Here is an 11,196-nt window from a genome sequence, read left to right on the forward strand (position 1 = left end):
TACCAATGGCATTTTTCACAGAACTAGAAAAAAGAATCCTAAAGTTTATATGGAACTACAAAAACTCCCAAATAGCAAAAGCAACCTTGAGAAATAACAACAAAGGTGGCGGTATCACTCCCTAATTTCAAACTACACTACAAAGCTATAGTAATCAAAACAGCCTGGTACTGGCACAAAAGTAGATATATAGATCAACAGAATAGACAGCCCAGAAATAAACCCATGCTTATATGGTCAATTAATCCATGACAAAGGAGGCAAGAATATACAATGGAAAAGACAGTCTCTTCAATAAGTAGTGCTCAGAAAACTGGACAGCTACATGCGAAAGAATGAAACTGAACTACTATCTTACACCATGTACAAAAAATAAATTCAAAATGGGTCAAGACCTAAAACCATAAAACTTCCTGAAAAAAAACATAGGTAAAAAAGCTCTTTGATATTAGTCTTAGCAATATTTTTGGGACCAGTCTCCTCAGGCAAGGCTAAAATGAACAAATGGGATTATATCAAACTAAAAATCTTTTGCACAGAGAAGGAAATCATCAACAAAATGAAAAAGCAACCTACTGAATGGGAGAAGATATTTGCAAGTCATACATCAGTAAGTGGTTAATAGCCAAAATATATAAAGAACTTATACAACTTAATATCAAAAAAAACAACCAACCTGATTAAAAAATGGGCAGAGGACTTGAATGGACATTTTTCCAAAGAAGACATACAAATGGCCAACAGGCACATGAAAAGATGCTCAACATCATTAATCATCAGGGAAATGCAAATCAAAACCACAATGAGATATCACCTCAGATTGGCCATTATCAAAAGGATAACAGATAACAAGTGTTAACAAAAACAGGGAGAAAACGTTACACACTCTTGGTGGCCATGTAAATTGATGCAACCACTATGGGAAATAGTATGGAGGTTCCTGAAAAAGATAAAAATAAAATAGAACAACCATACAATCCAGCAATTCTACTTCAGGGTACTTATCCAAAAACAGCAATTTGAACATGCACCTCTATGTCATTGCTGCATATTTACAATAGTCAGATATGGAAGTAACCTACATATTCCTTGATAGATGAATGGATAAAGAAGATATGATACACACACACACACACACACACACACACACACACACACTCACAGACACAATGGAATATTACTCAGCCATAGAAAAAAATGAAAACTTGCTATTTGCGACAACATGGATGAACCTAGAGGGTATTATGTTAAGGGAAATAAATCGGACAGAAATACACAAATATTGTTTGATTTCACTTATATGTAGAATCCTAAAAAACATGAGCAAAACAGAAAGAGACTCATAGATATAGGAAACAAACTGTTGGTTGCTAAACGGGGAGAGATGGGAGTAAGTGAGAAATGGGAAGGGGATTAATAGGTACAAACTTCCAGTTATAAAATAAATAAGTCATGGGTATGTAATGTATAAAGGGAATATAGTCAATAATATTGTAATAGCCTTGCATGTGACAGATGGTAACTAGACTTACATGGGGATCATTTTGTAATGTATAAAAATATCAAATCACTATGATGTATACTTGATGGGATACTGTACATCAATTATACTTCAGTGAAAAAGAAAAATGTGGCAGGATGTCCTTTTATACCTTCACCCATGCCCACATCCATCTCTGTGAGGAGGAGTGACTTAGTACCATAATTCATGGATGTGATCCCTATGATAGCCCATCAAAATGGTTCATCTCTAAATCCTTCACTCTGAGCAATTTGAAGTTTCCAGACCACTGACCTCACACTATGTGGTATTATCAACCCCCTCCATGAATTTATCAAAAATGCTGGCCTCCATGGTCTTGAGTATGTGAGGCAGCCGTAGGAAGCATACAACGAGTATGGACCAATTATGGGTCAAGGCTCAAGTGTTGGAAAAGGAAGAGGGAACAAGACCAAGGAGGATGGGGTATCTGGGAGCCTCTCTGAGGCCAACTTGATATGAACCAAAAGATAAACTGATGAGAGGTTTTACACTGTCCTTTGGGCCCTTTGTGCACTTGAGACTGGATGGTTGAAATATTTTCTTTCTGGAAAGGGACTGTACCTTCATGTACCTCCAGATATTTGAAGGCATTGATGCAGGTATAGATACATCCTCAGCCTGGGATTCCAAATAAAAGATTAGGATTATGCTTTCACTGGTCTCTGTCAGCAGGGCATTTAATAGTTAAAAATTAAATCTGGGTTAAGCTCTACCAGATATACCCTAAACAAAATAAAATACAACATTAAATGGTCAGCTGTAGAATTCTCCAGTCATGGCTAAAACTTACCAACTGTACAGGAACTCCTACCTCATAGGTCTAGACAGTTGCTGGCAGGCTAACAGAAGAGGAGAGGTACAGAGTATGTACACAACAAAGGCCTTTTTGAAACCACATTTTTTTTTAATTTAATTTTAAGGACCAAAATTAAGGCTTCCTTAGAGTAGTTTTACAATTTTAAAAAGAACTGATTGTTCTACAGCCACACCTTGGTTACTTCCTCAGCAATTATTACAATGAAAGATCATTGTCAGATGCATGTTCAAAAGGAGGAAAGATACTCACATTGTAGTCTGCCTAGATTCCACAGGGGCTGGGGCCCTGGGGCAGCATATCTCACACTGATCTGGCACAGTCCTTTTGGGCATACCTCTCAATGCTGCTGCATGCCCTGCAGCCTGTAGACCCTCAGAGTTGTGAGCAAGAGCTTTTCAGTTTCAGAAATGGGAAGGGAAGTCAGGAGGAGTTTAGCCATTTTGGACACACACACACACACACACACACACACACACACATACATACACATACATACACACATACACTCTCTGATTGCTTTTAGTAGAGAAAACATTTGATCATGTAGATATGACCCAAATGTCCTGAATCCATTATAAACCTTGTAAGAAGATGTAGCCCCTGCTCAAGAAGCATCTTTCTTTTCATTCCCCAATGGAGGTAAGTGCATAAAAGGGTCCTTAAAATGGTATGACTTGGATGCAAGTTCCTACTTGGATAACTATTGGTTTTGATGAAATGGAAGAAATATTATAAAAAGGAAGCAACTTCAATCTTCCTATGTGGGACTTAATGAAAAAAAAATGCCTGAAAGGATACACCTATTCTAGGTATCAGAGACTTCAGTTTAAGTTCCAGTTTTATAATGAACTGGTGATGAATGATTGTTTCTTTATTGTCCTTAAACTGCTCCTTTATCTGTAAAATGGGCACATCAATAACCATTTAGCTACTTCTGAAAGTTGTCATGAGGGTCAAGTGCAGACCACTATATTTGTCAGGGTTCTCAAAGAAACAGAATCAATAGGAGATATGCATTTTTATAATATTTCCTTAGGATATATATATAAATAGAGAGAGAGAGAGAGAGAAAGAGAGAGAGAGAGATTTGTTATAAGGAATTGGCTCACATGACCAGAGAGGCTGAGAAGTCCCATGATCTGCTAGCTGCAAGCTGGAGAACCTTGAAAGCTGGTGTTGTAATTCCAGTCCTAGTCTAAAGGAAAGGCAGAACCAGGGGAGCCAATGGTGTAAATCCCAGTGCAAGGGCAGAAGATCAATGTCCTAACCCAAGCATGCAGGAAGGAAAAAGACAAATTCCTCCTTCCTCTGCCTTCCATTCTATTCAGGCTCTCAGTGGATTGGATGATGCCCAACCACACTGGAGAAGGGAGTCTACTTTACTGAGTCCACCAATTCAAATGCTATCTCATCTGGAAACACTCTCACAGACACACCTGGAAATAATGTTTTATCTGGGCACCCCATGGTGCAGTCAAGTTGACATAAAATTAACCATCACAACCACTATATAAGGCACACGAAAGTAAAACACTGGGATATAAACTACCCAGGTTGAAGTACAAACAAGTTGTCTGCGTCCAGTTGTAACTCGGTAGTAAAGGAAAATTTACTCAAGCAAGAGTGGCAATTTACTCTTGTAATTAGATGAAGCCTCCAACATACATAACGCAGTTACAGGGAAGTCAACTTTGTGCCATGAGATAAAAAAATAAACAAATAAATACCCCCACCCAAACAGAGTTATTCACCTAATACTAGTCTCCTAAAGCTCCTTCTCTGTGAGTTATTGACTTTCCAATAAAACAATTTATCTCTGACTTTCGTCATTCTGGTATGTAATGGCCTTTGCAGATACTCTTGTGGGAAATTGTGTATTTTTTTTTCACTGAGCCAATCCTTGAAAGATATCCTCAACTGAGGTAGGGAGGTCAGACTTAATACCCTCTAAGTTGACCAGTCAGCACAGGTGGCTGCCCCAAGGGAGGGGACATGGCCTAGGGTAAGGCAGCATCCTTTTGTGGGGGAAAATGCCTGAAAAGGGACACAGCTGTGAGTCATCAGGAAGCAACACTCCTGGCAGCTGGGTGAATGAACCTTCAGTCCTGGAAGGTGATTTAGGGGGGGTACATCACAGTATCCACTGCAAAGTTTCTCAAAAGCTGGATTGTAATTAGAAAGTATATATTTATATTTTAATACATATTTGCAGATTATTTTCCTTGAAAGTTACTGTAATTTGCACTTCCATCAACGACATATGAGAATTCTATTTCCCTGAATACTCACCAGCACTTGGTATTATTGCTTTTTAAAACATCTGACAATGATATATCATTATTTTAAGTTGCATTTCCTTGATAAATACTGAGTTTGAATGTCTCTTCCCTGGTGATATGCATTTTTGCTTTGGTAATATTTATGTGTATGTCCTTTAGTTATTTTTATGTTGTGTTTTTTTCTACTCAATTTATTAATCCATTGTAATGTACTGAGGTAGAGTTTTCTGGCTGTCTCTGAAAACCTGTCCCCTACTTCTTTGCCTAGGCACATTCTAGAACACATTCTCTAGTCTCCTTTGCAGTTAAGTGTGATTATGCTTCAGATAGTAGATTATGAACCAAAATGTCTGTGCTATGACTCCTACTTGCATTTTTATCCTCTTCTGCTGTGTGCAAGCAGGTGACAATGGGTAGGGTGAAGTCATGAGACAGAAGCCTGAATCCCTGAATCACCGTGTGAGGTAGCTGCCTGCCAGTCCTGAATCCCCACTCTGAACTGTTAAGTTAGCAAGAAATAAACCTCAATTGCATTGGAACTCCAATATGTATTTGGGATGAACTAGTACAGGCATATTGTCTACTTTTTCCCTCGTCTATCATTTGTAGCTGACCACACATCCATGGTATCCTTTTAAAGCCTGTTTAGAGAAAGTCTCAGAAGAGAGGCCAGGGACGTTGGAGGAAAACTAGGACAGAGTGGCATCGAGGAAGCTGAGGAAAAAGATGCTTCAAGAAACAAGCCATGATCAGTCATGTTTCATACTGTATAGAGGTCCAGTTCAAGGGGGCTGAAACCTAACAGATGCCTTGATGATTGCTTGGTGTAAAGATGCCGCTGGAGGCAAGATCCCAACAGATAAGTATTAGAACGTTTACCTGTGTTGAAGACACCTTATCTGGAAAAATGAATGCTGCCCTAAATGTCCATCTTCTGCTAATAAATGTGCCAAGTCTGTAAAAGTCTTAAATAAGCCCACCCATGTCCTTGAATGGCAGTAAAAGCATGGTTCAGTTCTGAAGTTTGATCCACACATATCTGATGGCCTGGACATCTGGGTGATTCTAGCTCAGCCCACTAGAATGCACTGGCAGGCAGGTCAAATGAACTGCTGTTAATAAGTGCAGAAAGCCAAGGTGGCCATTCACACCTGAACTCTGCCCTTCCTAAAAGGCACAACATTCATGAGCCTACTATCACCTGCTGGGCGAACATGACTTATCAACTTTACATTTTCCACCTATACCTTATTCAACTCTCTTGTTTTCTCAGGTGAGTGCCTAAAAATTACTTCTAGGAATAGAATATTCTGAGTTACTGAACCTCAGGAAAGAAAGAAATTCTCTTGCTTACAAGGAAAAACATTGTAAAATACTACTGTACAATCCCAGCTAAGGAATTAAAATAAGAGGAATTATGTTTTCATTCATCTTTTAAATTAAATGACCACAGAGATAATTTGCCCACCATAAAAGTGAGAGACGGAAAGATTTTCAGGCATGTTGAAAGACATCAACACATGTATTTATTAAAATATATGGTACTGTACTTTAAAAACCTGGAACTAAAGGTGACTTTTCTAATTACCTATGACATGTGAAGTCAATTGTCCTTAATATGTTCAGAATGACACATTACGAATGAATAGATATTAGAGCTTTCTGCTCTGTTGCTCACAGAAATGTCTGATGAAGGACAAGCAGTTGGATATGTCACCTTATGTCTTAGAAAAAAAGAAGAATGAAAAGATAACGATAGGAAAAGGTAGAGTCATTCTATGCTACATGTTTTTAATAATTCTGAGCATAAAATTATCCTTTGAAGAAAAATTTTTCTTAACTTAAGGTACATAACAAGTTTAAGCTACCTGAAGTTTAAGAACCTTCAGTCCTACTTGATTCAAAATGCTTATTAGTTCCTGGCAATTAAACAGTATACATGCTATCCATTTTAAGGTAATTTATCTCTAGTTTTTTCTCATGGGCATATTTAGAAAACCAAGAAGAATCCAGCAATAGAAATAAAAATAGGGTTATTCTCTTACTTATGCCTACCAATTATATATTATTAAGGCTTTAAGGTATCTGTTTTCTTCCATAATCATTCTATAATTGATTCCTATTAATTATTAGCAAATTAAGTGTTATTCACATTTTGAGCAATGGGAATTATCCAGGATTCCAAGACACTCACTTATTCTATATAATTTTGGATGGATTACACACAAACTTGCTTTGTTTTTGCATCTATAAAATATCCATACAATGTGAAAACATAGGCAAACAATCATAATATCATTTAAAAAGTCTTTAATCTGTAAAAAAAAAAATAAAATATTATCGATGTTTCTAGACTTCATGTTTATCCTGAACATTTGGTCAGACTTTCTGTATTGAGCAAGATACCATGGAAGGTGAAACCAGGATAGTCTATTGACTCCAGATTTGACACATGTACTATGTTGGTAAATAAATACCATTCTCTGAAAGCCACCCTACTTCATCTCTCCTTCTCTTGCAGTGACTGCCACTTTCTACTTTGTATTCCTGTTATTACCACATTTTTCTCTTTCTCTGGAACATCAGCATTTCTAGACAGATTCACATTTCACACCTTGCTGGGTCCCCCAAATGCCCTGCATGTAGCTGGTTCTCAGCATATTTTGTTCAATAAATGACTTCCAAGGGATCTAAAGCATATTCCATTTTATTTTCTAAGAAAATTAACACAAATAGCTTTGAATATGAGCAATTCCCAATGATTTCCCTAGCAAAGGCATTAAAACACTGTTTCTAGTCCTAAATAATTGGATTAGGAACAAGGAAGAAAACCAGAACAAACAATTAGGCACTACAGTATTAGTTTCATACCAGGATAGAAAATAGTTTGCATAGGAGTCGATTTTGTTAATACTTTACCATTTCCACACTGGTGTTTAGAAAAATCCTAAACAGGTTTGCACAGTATGCAGAGCTACTCTTTATCATTTGTGGTGGTTTTTCCAAATTCTTTGATAAAATATTACTGGTTTTATATACATAGAAATATAATGTGTTTTTATTTAATATAATTCCTTCATGTTTTCCTACTCTCTTCTGAGTCAGAATATATCTCTGTCTCCATGTCTACCTCTACATATTTAACTTTCTAAGCACTCTTCCCAACCCAAATCCAATACGGTTCCCTATGCTCTTTGGAAGATTTTTATAAATAATGCAACTAATTGATCAACATACAAGAAGTCTTCCAGACATTATTTACTCTCTTTATGCCTTAATATGTTCTTTGTAATATCTCTTTTGTAGACTAGAACCATGAATGATGGGTGTTTTAGAGGACACAAACTATAAGGTTTTCCAGCATTTCTTATAAATAAAGGTCATTGGATAGATTCCAATAAAATAAAATAGAGATGTTACTGTATTATGCCAAATTTCCTCCTAGGACAAATTATGGTACAGAAAAGATTTGTTTTTTCCATCATCAAACCATTGAGGTTCTTTTTGTAGGACTGAAACGTTGTGTTGGTAGCCTTTAAATTACTTTTCCTTGGCTACATTTACAAGCTGTAAGGACACCCTATAGGAGAATTGTGATGGTTAATTTTATGCGTCAATGTGACTGGGCTATAAGGGATGCCTAGGGAGCTAGTAAAACACTATTTCTGGATGTGTCTGTAAGGGTGTTTCTAGAAGAGATTAGTATTCTAACTAGACTGAATAAAGAAGATCCACCCTCACCATTTAATCTGCTGGGGGCCCAAATAGAACAAAAAGGCAGAAGAGGAGCAAATTTTCTCCCTCTTTGGGTTGGGATGTCTATCTTCTCTTGTCCTTGGACATCAGAGCTCCTGATTCTTGGGCCTACAGACTCTGGAATTTTATACCAGTGCTGCCCATTCCCTTCTTTCTCAGTCCTTTGGTTTTGGATTAGTAGTTACACTATCAGTGCCCCTGGTTCTCAGGCCTTCCGAATCCAACTTAATTACACCACCAGCTTTCCTTGGTCTCCAGCTTGTAAATGGCATATTGTGGCATACCTCAGTCTCTGTAATTGTGTAAGCCAATTCCTGTAGAGTATATATATATATACACATATATATATATATGTATATATCTGATATTGGTTCTGATTCACTGGAAAACCCTGATTAGTACAGGAATTCTAAGCTATATGATTCCACAGGTGAGCATGCAAGAAGATAATTGGTCACCAATGGCTGTGAACTACACCATCCTTTTATGCATGTTTAACAGCCCAAAAGCTCATAGAACTTCAGGCCTAAATGGAATCTGGAAGGTCATAAATTCACCCCACCTAATGTCTAAGTAATCCAATTTTCACATGACAGTCTCATCTTTCAAATATTCAAAGACTTCATCATGTCATGCTACCCTCCTCAGAGACTTCTCCAACTCAGATTAGCAGTTACAATTTTTAACTTTTCCTCATGTGATGTAGTTTCAAGTCTTCTCACCCATGTGGATTACTGTCCCTGGAAAGTTCTCTAGTTTCACTTGTTCTTGATACCACATTCATTCTTTTGTCCAATAGCTGTTGAGGGTGCTGAGTACGAGAGAGACACATATAAACACAACAGGCTCAGCATCTGTCATCATGGAGACTTCCACATAGATGAAACCAATCTGCTAATACAGGGCAAGAGGTAAGTTGAAGTTTGGTCACCACAAAAAAAGTAGTTTAGGGATTAAACAGTAAATGTAATAGAGTAGAAAGAATGCAGGTCTCCGAATCAGACTTACCTAGAGTAGAATGTTAGCTTTATAATTTGCTATAGTATGTGTGTGTGTGTGTATGTGTATGTTTAACCTATAAAAATGGGTTTAATAATATTTATCTCATTGGGTTAGGAGGATTAATTCAAATAATCAATACATGTAGTTGGTGCTTAGTAAGTATTCATTTCCTTCCCACTTTTTTGTGATTTATAGAATGCTAATATTCTATGAAGAAAGGTGCTGTGGTCAAATTAGTTGGCAAAATAAATAGGGTTAAGCAAAGTTACTTAGGTTTTCTTTTTAATTAAAGCTCTTTTTAGAGCTTTTAACATGCCAGTATGTTTTGTGAATCTCTAAAAAAAACATCGTTTCCAGCATTTCACAAATTTATTTGACCACAGAACCCTTTCTGGGTAGTACACAGAATAACATCTTGTGTTTTTTCCTGAACGTGGTGTGAGAAACACTGTCCTAGTGGGATCTTTGGATATGTTGCTCTGCCCCCTGGGCATGTCTGGAAGTAGAATTATCCCTCTGGGTCCTGGGAGTGGCCCATGCAGGAAAATTTATTCTAAGCAAACACAAAGAGGACAAATATTTTCCTTCTGCTTCAAGTAAGAAAATGGAGTCAGCAATGAAGGAAAGGCTTTTAAGTCTTTTTGTTTCATCTATGATGTGTAGGTATAGTCCTCGGGTTTGGGAAACCCTGAAAAAATTATTGTAGTGAAAATACTATGAGAAATAAATTAGCAGGAAGGAGGAAAAACTGAAGATATTATGTGGTGGGCTAGGCAGAGTCCCCTTTCATGAAATTAAATATTTCTGTTTATATAATGGAAAATCTGTGCTGATTCATTCTCATTAAGGCTCTAGTAAGTTCATCAGAAAAGCTTTATAGAGACCTTGGGGAAAACTCAACAGGGGGAATTTCCTGTTAGGGGCTGGAGGTGGGGAGAGAGTATTTTTCCTTTATTGGGGTTTGCTTTGTTAATTGGTGTTTGAAGAAACCCCATTTCTTTCATAGTTAAAGCTAAGCAGAATTAATGTTAATTAAAAAATCATGTCAGTGTTCCCAGAGCACAGTGAAGCCTCTAGTTGGGCAAAGACTTGTCCAAAACACTTTTCTAATAGCTTTGTTTGCATGGGGAACTGAAGGGTGAGCAGTTTCAACAGGGCAAGAGAGGGAGCTGCCAGTTTATTTCTGGAACACAGCAGGATGTGTTTCAAAAGACACTCAAAATAAAGAACACACTAAAAAGTACCCAAAATGATCTACATTTTTTTCTTTAAACCAAGGATAGAGCCAACCTTGAGTCTTGTGAAACAGGATACTGTGCAAGAGCATATGTGGCTGGGTGGCAATGGGCGCAGGAAGGTGTGCTTATATTCATGATTATCAGTATTCTAAAGAATGTGCAGTTTAAAAGTCTTACTAGTTAAAAGTAAACTGTATTTTCATTTTCTTGTATAAATCTGCACCAGGGCCTTTCCACTGAATATTCTTTAAGGATTATTCTGCTTCATCCACAGAGGACTTCAATAAATAGATACATTGCTATCAAATCCCTGAGGTCTATGGACTTCCTTTGGGTATAATTAACTTGGATGGCTCACTAGATCTAAACAACTACCTCAAACAGTACAAGGGGAAAAAGCGAAATACCGTATATATTTTTCCACAAGTTCTGGAACCCTCTGATTATTTTCTTAAGGTGTGAGTTACATGCTATAGAATAAGAATGTCTAAAATTGAGTTACATTTGGGTACAAGTAAACTATCACTAACAGAAATTGTGAAACATGAAATGACTTTCAAA

This window comes from Phoca vitulina, unplaced genomic scaffold (genome assembly GCF_004348235.1).
Source record: "Phoca vitulina isolate PV1807 unplaced genomic scaffold, GSC_HSeal_1.0 scaffold4, whole genome shotgun sequence".
Lineage (NCBI taxonomy): Eukaryota > Metazoa > Chordata > Mammalia > Carnivora > Phocidae > Phoca > Phoca vitulina.